The sequence below is a fragment of the Durio zibethinus genome, chromosome 25 (assembly GCF_047325235.1).
Source record: "Durio zibethinus cultivar Kanyao isolate XHJ-2024 chromosome 25, ASM4732523v1, whole genome shotgun sequence".
NCBI classification, from domain to species: domain Eukaryota; kingdom Viridiplantae; phylum Streptophyta; class Magnoliopsida; order Malvales; family Malvaceae; genus Durio; species Durio zibethinus.
This window is the reverse complement of record NC_143186.1, coordinates 1531415-1543924: the sequence shown is the minus strand read 5'-3', so window position 1 is coordinate 1543924 and position 12510 is coordinate 1531415. Positions and strand designations below refer to the sequence as shown.

Here is a 12510-nt window from a genome sequence, read left to right as displayed (position 1 = left end):
TTGAGTCGATTGTTCATCGCCTAGAGAAGGTTCTCAAGGGAGCTATTCCCTATCCATCCCTCAGCCTACATGCGATGATCAGCTCTCATAGTGGAAGCAACTCGAGTAATGCACTGACAACCTACGAGTTTAAGACTGGGACTTTAATGCCCAACCCTCAAAGCCAATCTTTTTCTTGAGGTTACAGATCCATTTTGCCAACTTCCTTTACCTATATTGTTTCATCAACTAGAGGCTATTCAGGTTGGAGACCTGATGTGGTTATGAGTATGAGCAGGCGTGGATGGCACTCAGTTCTCTAGATTTTCAAAGGCTACCGAGGGTGGATCAGATACCACGTGATGTGTGGTGCTCTTCTGGCCATTCCACCCTACTTTCGACAGTACTGTTTCTAGGGTGGATAGGTCATTAAACAGAAAAGATAACTCTTTCCGAGGCTTCGATCGATGTTTCTAGAGTCCCTAACATTGTCGTCAGCCATCACATCCTGATTTAAGAATTTTAACCCTATTCACTTTTGAAGCTCATGCTAGACGCGATATCGGATGGGCTTCCCCCATCTCTTAGGATTAACTAACCCTTGTGCAAGTACCGTTCACATTGAACCTTTCCCTTTTTCAGCTTTCAAAGTTCTCATTTGGATATTTGCTTTTACCACAAAGATCTACATTGATAGCCATTCTGACTGGGCTCGTTCCTTGGGTTTTGGATGATCATCATGCCCTCCTACTCAGCGAGGCTTGGCCCTTGCCCCAACGGCTAGGTATAGGTTGTGCACTTAAGCACCACCCATTTTTAAGGCTAGTTGATTCGGTAGGTGAGTTGTTACACACTCCTTAGTGGATTTCGACTTTCGTGACCACCATCCTACTATCTTAATCGACTAACACCCTTTATGGATTGTAGGTTAGTGTGCACTTGGGCACCACAACCTAACTTTTGGTTCATCTTACATCGTTAGTTCTACTTACCAAAAATGGACCAATTAGAGCTCTTGATTCCATGACATGGCTCAATGAAGCAGTCATGCAATCCTACCTATTTAAAGTTTGAGAATAGGTAGAGGGCATTGTGCCCCTGATGCCTTTAATCATTGGTTTGAACTGATAGAACTCGTTAAGGGCTTTAGCTATCTTGAGGGAAACTTCAGAGGGAACCAGCTACTAGATGGTTCGATTAGTCTTTCACCCCTATACCTAAGTCGGACGAACGATTTGCATGTCAGTATCATTGTGGGCCTCTACCAAAGTTTTCTTTGGCTTTGCCCCGCCAGGCATAGTTCACCATCTTTCGAGCTTTGACAGGCATGCTCGCACTCGAATCCTTCATAGAAGATTAAGGTCGGTTGGCAGTGCACCCATGAGGGATATCCCACCAATTAGCTTTCTTGCGTCTTATGGGTTTTCTAGCCCATTTACTCACACACATGTTAGACTCCTTAGACCATATAAGAAGATAGGCCAGATGGGAAGCCCGTAGGTCAATACCAAGAGCACACCGGTGTTGGGGTATGTCAAGATGGCGCATGCTACATTCGATGATCACGACGATGATGTCTCTACTGGCATATCGAAAGCCTAGGCTTGGGTTCCCACCACAACCCATGTTGGTCCACATCCAGAGTCGATTAGTAGATCGGCTCTCACTTTTCAACATTCGATCGAAGTACATTATTGGTCCCCATTTGCCCCATTTTCGGTAGTTTCAAGCACTTGTTAACTCTCTTTCAAAGTCTTTTTCATCTTTCCCTCATGGTACTTGTTCACTATCGGTCTCTTGCCCATATTCAACCGTAAATGGAATTTGTCACACGATTGGGGTTGCATTCCTAAACAATCTGACTCACAGACAATGCCTCATGGTGCAATAGGGTCTAGGCATAATGGGGCTCTCACCTTTTCTGAAGCCTCTTTCCAAGGAACTTGGGCTCGATGCACCATTGAGGACACTTCTCTATACTATAATTTAGATGCCAAGGGTGCCCAATTCTCAAGCTAGGCTTTTCTCATTATCTCGCCATTACTAGGGGAATCCTGGTAAATTTCTTTTTCTCCACTTATTAATATGCTTTAACTCAGCGGGTGATCCCGCCTAACCTAGGGTCGCAACACGAGCTTTGGCTGAGTGATGTGGGGGGTTTGATAGGATCTGGTTGGACAACAAGCATGGGTCACTGGAGACGAGGCATATCAAAAGCTTTACCATCGACGGTCACAACACTGTTGTTGTTGGGGACTCACTTTTGGGCCAATCATGACCGACCAGATCAAGAAAGGCCATTTTCCTCCCCCTTCCTCCCTTCGAACCCTACAGGTGGAGGGGTCAGAAGGGGGGCGATAGTGCATGACACCCAGGCAAGCGTGCCTTCAGCCTAATGGCTTGAGGTGCAACCTACATTTGAAGACTCGATGGTTCATAAGATTCTACAATTCATACCAAGTATCACATTTCACTACTTTTTCATCGATGTAAGAGCCGAGATATCCATTGTCGAGAGTCATTTTGGTTTTTCATGATGAAAGGAGTTGCAGCATTGCCCACATATGCTCCGTGAATGTGATAGATATGGTGCACGTGCTCTATTTTCATTTCCAATTCCTTGGCATGATTCACACTAGGGGTTCATTATTTGACCATAGGTGAGACAATGCTGATCGTTTTACCCACTTGGGGGAATGGACGAAATAACTATCATGCCTATTGTGGGCTAAAAGGGGCTCGGGGTACAAAAGCACCTTTGCCCTCTCAGTGTTTCATTAATGCATTCGTGGGTCATCTGTTGAGCGGGTTTCGATAGTGATCCTTTCGTAGGTTCACCTTTAGAAACCTTGTTACGACTTCTCCTTCCTCTAAATGATAAGGTTTAGTGGACTTCTTATGACATCGACGATGGCAAACTATCAACATCACCATGATCCAAACACTTCACCTGACCATTCAATCGATAAGAGCGATGGGTGGTGTGTACAAAGGGCAGGGACATAGTCAATGTGAGCTGATAACTCACGCTTACTAGGAATTCCTCGTTGAAGACCAATAATTACAATGATCTATCCCCATTATGATGAAATTTCAAAGATAACACGAGCCTATCGACTAAGGTTGTAGACTCATTGAATACATCAGTGTAACATGCATACGGCCCAGAACATCAGTTGTGGGCATGGCCTGATTTAGGGACTTGGTCTGGGGTCTAGGGTAGCATCAGTCATGGGCACGGGCTAGAGGTCAGCTCTCTTTTTCTGGATGCATGCCAACTAGTTGAGGTCATGGGTGCCTGTGGGTTACTGGACAAAACTACTGAAAGGCATGCATGGCTTGTATTTTGCAGTAAAGACATTGCCATAGATGTACGCAATGATAGGCCCATCATGCATACCTATTCCCCCTATTGGGGGGGAAAAAAGGCACTGACCTACCACCCATTAAAAAGCATAAGAGATTTTATAGATATGCTACCAGTAAAGTGCCTAAAATGGGGACATTTTTTTCAAACAAGCATATCCCACACTGAAGCTCAACATGTGTATCGATGATGTTCAAGGCAATTGTCCACTTCAAGGGCCATCTTCTGCGAATCCTAATTAGGGCATGGGACATACCAATGGCAATCAAGGCAAGTGCCCGTGCCAAAGTTTGGCTTGTATTAATGGTTGTTAAGGCATGTGCTCGTACCAAGTGCTAGCATGTGTCGATGGTGTTTGAGGCAACTACCCACACCTAAGGCCATCTCTTGCTAATGTTGATCGAGGCATGTGCCCACATAGATTCAAGATTGTGTCAATGCTAATCGAGGCATGCATGTGTCGATGGTGGTTGAGGTATGTACCCTCTTCGAAGCCCAGTATGCTCCAATGATGTTCAAGATTGATGCTCGCAACAAGGCCCAACATGTGCCAAAGGTGTTCGAGGCAACTGCCTACACCAAGGGCCATCTTTCATTAATGTTGATCAAGACATGACACGTGCCAATAGTGGTCGAGTAAGTGCCCATACCAAGGGCCAACTTGTGCCGATGGTGGTCAAGGCATGTGCTTGCACTAGTTTCAGATTATTTCAATGCTGATCGATACATGCATGTTCCAATAGTGGTCGAGGCAAGTGCCCGCACCAAGAGCCAGCTTGTGCCAATGCTGGTCGAGGCAATTGCCTGTACCACAGGCCAGCTTATGTCAGTAATGGTAAATACATGTGCTTGTACCATATACCAGCATGTGCCATTGTTGGTTGAGGCCTAGGTTGAAGTTTGATTTTGGGCCATGGTGCACATACTGGGCTCAAGCATGTGCTGATGGCACATTTTTTTGCTTAGGGCACCATCACCAAAGCATCACCAGAGAACTTGATCAGTAGCATATGGGTTCTGACGATTAGGGGTAAAAGGTCAGGAGGTGTGCGTACATGATGTGTGATGGGTGCTGGTACTTGACCCTTATATTGGCCCCCTATCCTGCATGCAACCTCAAGAACTCACACCCCTTTAAAGAGCCTTTGAGCCTTTACAGGTTTGCTACGAGTAGCCATCTAGTGTTTGAAATGGGGACACTTTTTTCAAATGGCCACAAAATCCTCTACACTTTGAGTTTTTAGCTGAATTTTTTTGTGCATGCCAACAAAAATACAAGAATCGGGTTTACCAAATTTGGGGCCAAAACTCCTTTTAAAAATTTTTTTAAAAAATCCCAAACCATAAAAAATTTTGAATATCATGAAAAATAGAAAATGAGTCATCTTGCCATGAAACTTCACATGAAAGCTTAAGGGACCATTGTATGAATTTACAAGCCATAAAAATAGCATTGGCATGATAGAAATATGAAGATATGCCTAAACCCACCCAGTGCTCGATCATGGTGCCCATGGTTTTAGACCTGGGCTTAAGACACTCGTGCATGATGCATGGGTATTGGGGAGCACTCATATGAATTCACAAGCCATAGAAATGGCTTTGGCATGGCAAAAGTATGAGAATGTGTTTGAAAGCACCTACTACTCGATCATGGTGCGCAGCCTAGGCATAAGTGCGGGTGCGCAGCCTAGGAGGTAGCATGTGCCAATGGTGTTCGAGGGATTGCCCGTACAAAAGGCCAGATGTGCCGATGGTGGTCAAAACATGTGCCGACACCAAAGGCCAACATGTCCCAATGGTGGTCGAGGCAAGGGCATGTGTCACAGTTAGCATGCAAGCTAGGACTGGCCCTAATGTTCTAGTGAGATAGGGTTTGATAGCCCAGGGAACAAGGCATTGAGGCCTACTTAAGGCATAGGCCAAGGGAACTAGATAGGGACAATGGTGCGAGAAGTGATAAGCACTCCAGAGGCTTAGGCATGGTGTTAAAGTTTGGTAAAATTGAGCAAAGCCTAGGTGCAGGTGCTGGTGAGCAGTGCACAGGCACACAGTCAGACCTAGGTGCAAGCACTGATGATTGTGGTGCGGGCACATGTCAGACCTAAGGGTGCTTGAGGCAATAACCCATATCGAGTGCTAGTGTCAGACCCTGGGCATGCGCACCAGGAGCTGAGGCCCGAGCACCAGTGGCCAAGGCTCGAGCACCAAACAGAGAGGCAGGGGTTTCAGCAATAGTCATGGTAGAGGCATCCAGACCGTCTACCCCTAAGATAAGCCTATCCGTAGCATCGAGATCAGGCCCATAACATGCCCTTATCCCACCTAAGCGTTTCCAGGGAGTGGGGCCAAACCAAAACCATATACAAAGCCTCTAAGATTTACAACACATAAAAGGAGGCCTGGGCAATCCTTATCTTGCATATTTTGCCTCTTTGGTTGATTTAGTGCTTGCATGCTTGTTTTATAAGCTAACTTTGGCATATGGAATTCATTCCCAATCTAAGGTCGCATGGTGTTTGGTTTGAGAGTGGAGCTCATGACACCAGCATCTTTTAAAGAGGTATTCGAGGCACCGAGGGGCCAACACCCACCAAAGAGATGTCTGAGGCAACATCCCAAGGCAATAACAGGCTAGCATCTACCACCGATGGTGTTGGATTTGATTGGCTGCACCAACCAAGTGTCATATGCTGTCGATGGCATTCAAGCCAACAACCAGCATCGAGGGCCAACATGTGGTGATGGAGTTCTAGGCAAGTGCTCGCACGGAGGGCACCATTAATCCCCAACCTCGGAGGGGTGCGGGGTGAAAAGAATGAAATGATGGGATTTGGGAGAGGGAAGGGGGAGGGACGAATCAAAGTGACAAAGGGTTAAATCTCAGTGGATCATGGCAGCAAAACCATTCTGCCACTTACAATACATCGCCATATATTTAAGTCATCTGTAAAGGATTCTACCCACCGCTTGATGGGAATTGAGCTTTAAGGAGGCCTACACAACTTGTTTGCCATGGGGTCTTTAACAATAACACATGCCCTTAGAGGCCATGAGCCTCTACTGTGGGTCGACAATCAAGCAATGTGCATATGCATCACTTCAAGCCCAGAGTCTGACTTAAAGACATTTAGTCATAATCCAACACATGATAGCTTCACACTACCGAATTTTTAACCAAATGCAATGACCAATTGTGCAAATCAATGATTTCTCTCATACTAGGTTGAATTACTATTGCAATGCTATTATCAGTAGGGTAAAACTAACCTATCTTATGATAGTCTACACCTATCTCACGTTCTTTATTGGTGGTGAACAATCCAACACTTGGTGAATTCTACTTCACAAGGATAAGAAGAGCTGACATTGAAGGATAAAAAAGCAATGTCGCTATGAATGCTTGGCTACCATAAGCCAGCTATCCTTGTGGTAACTTTTCTAACACCTCTAGCTTCAAATTTTGAAGGTCTAAAGGATCGATAGGCCACACTTTCATGGTTTATATTCATACTAAAAATCAGAATCAAATGAGCATTTACCCTTTTGTTCCATATGAAATTTTTATTCTCGTTGAGCTCATCTTAGGACACCTACATTATCTTTTAACAGATGTGCCACCCTAGCCAAACTCCCTACCTAACAATGTTTTCTGCCCAAATTGACTGACAGAGGTTAACCTTGGGTCCAAAAGAAGGGGTTGTGCCCCACATCTAATTCATGGAATAAGTAAAATAACGTTAAAAGTAGTTGTATTTCAGTTTTGCCCGAGGGCTTCCACTTATACTACACCTCTCAAGTCATTTCGCAAAGTCAAACTAGATTCAAGCTCAACAGGGTTTTCTTTCCCCATTGATTCTACCAAGCCCATTCCCTTGGCTATGAATCACTAGATAATAGATAGGGACAATGAGAATCTCGTTAATCATTAAAGCACACACTATTTAGATGACAAGGCATTTGGCTACCTTAGGAGAGTCCTAGTCACTCCTACCATTCACCTGTGTTTAGTTGAATTTCTTCACTTTGACATTCAGAGCACTGGGTAAAAATCACATTGCGTGAGTATCAATAGGGACCATCACAATGCTTTGTTTTAATTAAAAGTCAAATTCCCTTTATCTGTACCAGTTTTAAGTTAACTGTTCATCATCCAGAGAAGGCCTCTAAGGGTGCCATTACTAGTCTATCCCTCGATCGACATACGGTGACCCATTCTTTTTGTGAAAGTAGCTCAAGTAGTGCATTAGTAGTCAATGGGTTTGGGACTGGGACCCTTGTGCCCAACCCTCAGAGCTAATCCTTTTCCTGAGGTTATAGATCCATTTTGCTGGCTTTCCTTGCCTACATTATTCCATCGACCAAAGGTTGTTCACCTTAGAACCTGATGTGGTTATGAGTATGACCAGGCATAAACAGCACTCAGTCTTTTAGATTTTCAAGGGCCACCAGGGGTGCACCGAACACCATGTAATGTGTGATGCTCCTTCGACTATTGGACCCTACTTTCAGTTGAGTCATTTTTAAGGTGGAAAGGCTATTAAATAGAAAAGATAACTCTTCTCAAGGCCTTTGCTAACATCTCCAGACTCCCTAATGTTTCTGTCAGTTGCTGCATCCTAGTTCAAGAATTTTAACCTAATTCCCTTTTGAAGCTCGTGCTAGATGCGCTGTTGGACAAGCTTTCCCCATCTCTTAGGATCGACTAACCCATGTGTAAGTGTCATTCACATGGAACCTTTCCTCTCTTCGACCTTAAAGTTCTCATTTGAATATTTGCTACTACCACTAAGATTTGTACTGATGACCGTACCACCTGGGTTCGCACTTCAATTTTATGGTGATTATCGCACCCTCTTACCCATCAGGGCTTGGCCATTGCCCTTACAGCCTGGTATAGGTCCCGTGCTTAAGTGCCATCCATTTTTTGAGCTAGTTGATTCGACAGGTGAGTTGTTACACACTTCTTAGTGGATTTCGACTTCCATGAGCACTATCATGCTGTCTTAATCAACGAACACCATTTGTGGGGTCTAGGTTAGCGAGCAGTTAGGCATCGTAACTTGGCTTCTAATTCATATTGCATCACTAGTTTTACTTACCAAAAATGGCCACTTGGAGCTCTCGATTCTATGGCATGGCTCAACAAAGCAACCGCATCATCCTACCTATTTAAAGTTTAAGAATAGGTTGAGGGCATTGTGCCCCTAATACCTTTAATCATTAGCTTTACCCGATGAAACTTGCTAAGGGCTCTAGCTATCTTGAGGGAAACTTTGGAGGAAACCAACTACTAGATGGTTCGATTAGTCTTTCGCCCCTATATCCAAGTCAGATGAATGATTTACGCATAAGTATTGGTGCAAGCCTTCACTAGTGTTTCCTTTAGCTTCACCTTGCTCAGGCATAGTTCACCATCTTTTAAGCCCCAACATGTATGCTCGTACTCGAACCTTTCTTAGAAGATCAAGGTCGATCAGTGGTGCACTCGTATAGGATCTCGCCAATTAGCGTCTTTGTGCCTTACTGGTTTTCTAGCCGATTGACTTGCACACATGTTAGACTCCTTAATCTGTGTTTCAAGACAGGCCATATAGGGAGCTTGTAGGCCAACGTCAAGAGCGCACCGATGTTGAGGCATGGTGAGATAGTGCATGCTACATTCTTCAATCTCAGCAATGACATCACCACAGGCATATTGAAAGCCTGGGCTTGGGTCACCGTCGTAAGCTGCGTGAGTCCATGCCTCAAACAAATTAGTAGACCAACTCTTACCATTGTAGATTTGATGGGGGTGCATCGCCAACCCCTATCCACATCCTTCATAACAATTTCAAGCACTCTTTGACTTTTTTTTCAAAGTCTTTTTCATCTTTCCCTTTGGTACTTGTTTGATATCGATCTCTCACTCGTACTTAGCCTTGGATGAAATTTACCACCCGATTGGGGTTGCATTCCTAAACAACCTGACTTACAGACAATGCTTCATGGTGTGGTTGGGCTCAGGCATAACGGGGTTTTCACCCTCTAAGGCCCCTTTTTAGGGTACTTGGGCACAGTCCACCACTAATGATGCTTCTCTAAACTATAATTCGGATGCTAGAGGTGCTCGATTCTTAAGTTGGGCTCTTCTTAGTTCACCCACCGCTACTAAAAGAATCTTGGTAAGTTTCTTTTCCTCCACATTTTGATATGCTTAAACTTAGCAAGTGATCCCAATTGGCTTGAAGTCACGATGCGAGCATCAACTGAGTGATGCGAGGGGTTCGATGGGGTCTAGGTGGACAACGAGCATGTGTCACCAGCGATGAGGTACGCCAAGAGCTTTACCATCGATGATCATGGTGGTGTCATTGTCAGGGACTTACTTTTGGGCCAACCATGATCAATCATATCATGGGAGGCCATCTTCCACCCACTCTCTCCCTTTGAGCCCAATGGGTGAGGGGTCGAAGGGGGGTGACGTGCATGACACCTAGGCAGGCGTGACCTTGGCCTAGTGGCTTGGGGCACAACTTGCATTCAAAGACTTGATGGTTCATAGGATTCTACAATTCACAACAAGTATCACATTTTGCTATGTTCTTCATCGATACAGGAGCTGAGTTATCCATTGCTGAGAGTCATTTTATTTTTTCACGATAAAAAGAGCCCTGGGGCCATTGACACATGCACCGTGAATGGGATGGTGATAACATGCACTCTATTTTCATTTCCAGTTCCTTGGCATGATTCGTGCCAGAAATTCATTATTTGGCTGTGGGTGAGAAGACGTCAATCATTTTGCCACCTAAAAGGCTGAACGAAGTGACCGTCATGCCCATAGGGGGTCGAAAGGGGCTCGGGGTATGGAGGCACCCTCACCCCCTTGGTGTTTCATTAATGCATCGTGGGTCATCCGTCGAGTGGGTTTCGACAATGATTCTTTTGCAAATTCACCTACAAAAACCTTGTTATGACTTCTCCTTCCTCTAAATGATAAAGTTCAACAAACTTTTCGTAATGTCACGGGTGGCAAACCATCCAAGTCATCACGATCCGAACATTTCACCAAACCATTCAATCGGTAAGAGCAATGGGCATTGTGTACAAAAGGTAGGGATGTAGTCAACATGAGTTGATGACTCACACTTACTAGGAATTCTTTGTTGAAGACCAATAATTATAATTATCTATCCCTATCATGATGAAATTTTAAAGATTACCAAAGCCTATCAGCCAAGGCTATAAACTCATTGAATACATTTAAGTAACGTGCGTACGACCCATAACATCAGTTATGAGCATAGGCTAATTTAGGGACTTGGTTTGGGGTCTAAGGCAACATCAGTCATGGGCATAGGCTCAAGCTCAACTTTTTTTTTGCATACATGCCAATCGGTCCATGGGTGCCTATGAGTCACCAGAGTGTCCAGTTGCTGGACAAAATGGTCGAAAGGCATACATGGCCTATATTTTGCTCGGACGATGTTACTGTGGATGTACTCATTAACAAGCCCGTCACGCACACCTATTCCCCCTATTGAGGGAGAGAAAGGGCACTGGACTACAACCCCTTAAAGAGCATTAGAGATTTTATAGATATGCTACTAGTAGACATTAAAGTGTCTAAAATGGGGATACTTTTTTCAAACAGGCATATCTTGCACCGAGGCCTAGCATGTGTGTCAATGGTGTTCGAGGCAACTATTTGTACTAAGGGCCATCTTCTATTGATGCTGATCGAGGCATGACACATGCCAATGGCAGTCGAGGCATGTGCCAATGCCAAGGGTCAGCTTGTGCTGATGGTGGTCGAGGCATGTGCTTGCACCAAAAGCCAGCATTTGCTGATGGTGTTTGAGATAATTACCTGCACCTCATGCCATCTCTTGTCGATGTTGATTGAGGCATGTGCCCTCACTGGTTCAAAATTGAATTGATACTAATCGAGGCATGCATGTGCTGATGGTGGTTGAGGCAAGTGCCTATATCGAGGGCCAGCTTATACTAATCGAGGCATGTGCTCACTCCAAGGTCCAGCATGCGCCAATGGTGTTTGAGGCAGATGCCTATACCAAGGCCCAACATGTGCCGATGGTGTTCAAGGCAATTGCCCGTACCAAGGGCCATCTTCTATCGATGCTGATCGAGGCATGGCAAATGTCAAAGGTAGTCGAGGCAAGTGCCCATACCAAGGGTCAGCTTATACTGATGGTGGTCAAGGCATGTGCCCACACCAATTCCAAATTGTGTCCATGCTGATCGAGGCATGTATGGGGTGATGGTGGTCGAGGCAATTGTCCATACCAAAGGCTAGTAGGTGTTGATGATGGTTGATGCACGTGCCCACACCATATGCCAGCATGTGCAATTGATGGTCAAGGCCTTGGTTGAAGTTTGATTTTGGGCCATGGTGCAATGCTGGGCTCGAGCATGTGTTGATGCCATAATTTTTTGCTCGAGGCACCATTACCGAAGAACCTAACCAGTGGCATGGGGGTTCTAACGATTATGGGTAGGGGGCCAGACGGTGTGCACACATGATGTCTGATGGGTGTTGGTACTTGGCACTTATATTGGCCCCCTATCCCACATGCAACCTTGAGAACTCACACCCCCTCAAAGAGCATTTAAGCTTTTACAAGTTTGCTATCAGTAGCCATTCAAGTGTCTAAAATAGGGACACTTTTTTCAAAAGGCCACAAAATCTTCTACACTTTGATTTTTTAGTTGAAATTTTTTGTGCATGCCAAAAAAAATACAAGGATTAGGTTTTCCAATTTTGGGGTCAAAACTTCTAAAAAAATTTTTAAAAACTCTTGAATCGAAAAAAATAAAAAATGAGTCATCTTGCTTGGCTCGGGCTCAAGACACCCACGCGTGGTGCGTGGGCACTCGGGAGTGCTCATATGAATTCAAAGGCCATAAATATGGCTTTGGCAAGGTAAAAATATGAGGATGTGTCTGAACCCACCTACTGCTCGATCATGGTGCATATGGTGCATAGCTTGGGCTTAGGTACAGGTGCTTGGTGTGCGACCTAGTATGTGCTAATGGTGTTTGAGCGAACTACCCGCACAAAGGGCCAGCATGTGTTGGTGGTTGAGGCATGTACTGAGACCAAGGGCCAACATGTCCCAATGGTGGTCAAGGTAAGGGCATGTGTCACAGTCAGTAAGCAA

General features: G+C 44.9%; 2 non-coding genes and 2 pseudogenes across 2 annotated transcripts; all 4 read right to left on the bottom strand.

Annotated features, from left to right (window-relative positions):
* Window positions 1-226: 226 nt before the first annotated feature.
* On the bottom strand, window positions 227-2082 carry LOC149511501 (25S ribosomal RNA; annotated as a pseudogene).
* Window positions 2083-2344: 262 nt separating this feature from the next.
* Window positions 2345-2499, bottom strand: LOC149511500 (5.8S ribosomal RNA; annotated as a pseudogene).
* A 3702-nt stretch (window positions 2500-6201) lies between these two features.
* LOC149511499 (25S ribosomal RNA) lies at window positions 6202-9579 on the bottom strand. Its single transcript, XR_016333876.1, has one exon. It is a non-coding gene; the product is annotated as a 25S ribosomal RNA (ribosomal RNA).
* Window positions 9580-9815: 236 nt separating this feature from the next.
* Window positions 9816-9971, bottom strand: LOC149511498 (5.8S ribosomal RNA). Its single transcript, XR_016333863.1, has one exon. It is a non-coding gene; the product is annotated as a 5.8S ribosomal RNA (ribosomal RNA).
* Between the last annotated feature and the right edge of the window lie 2539 nt (window positions 9972-12510).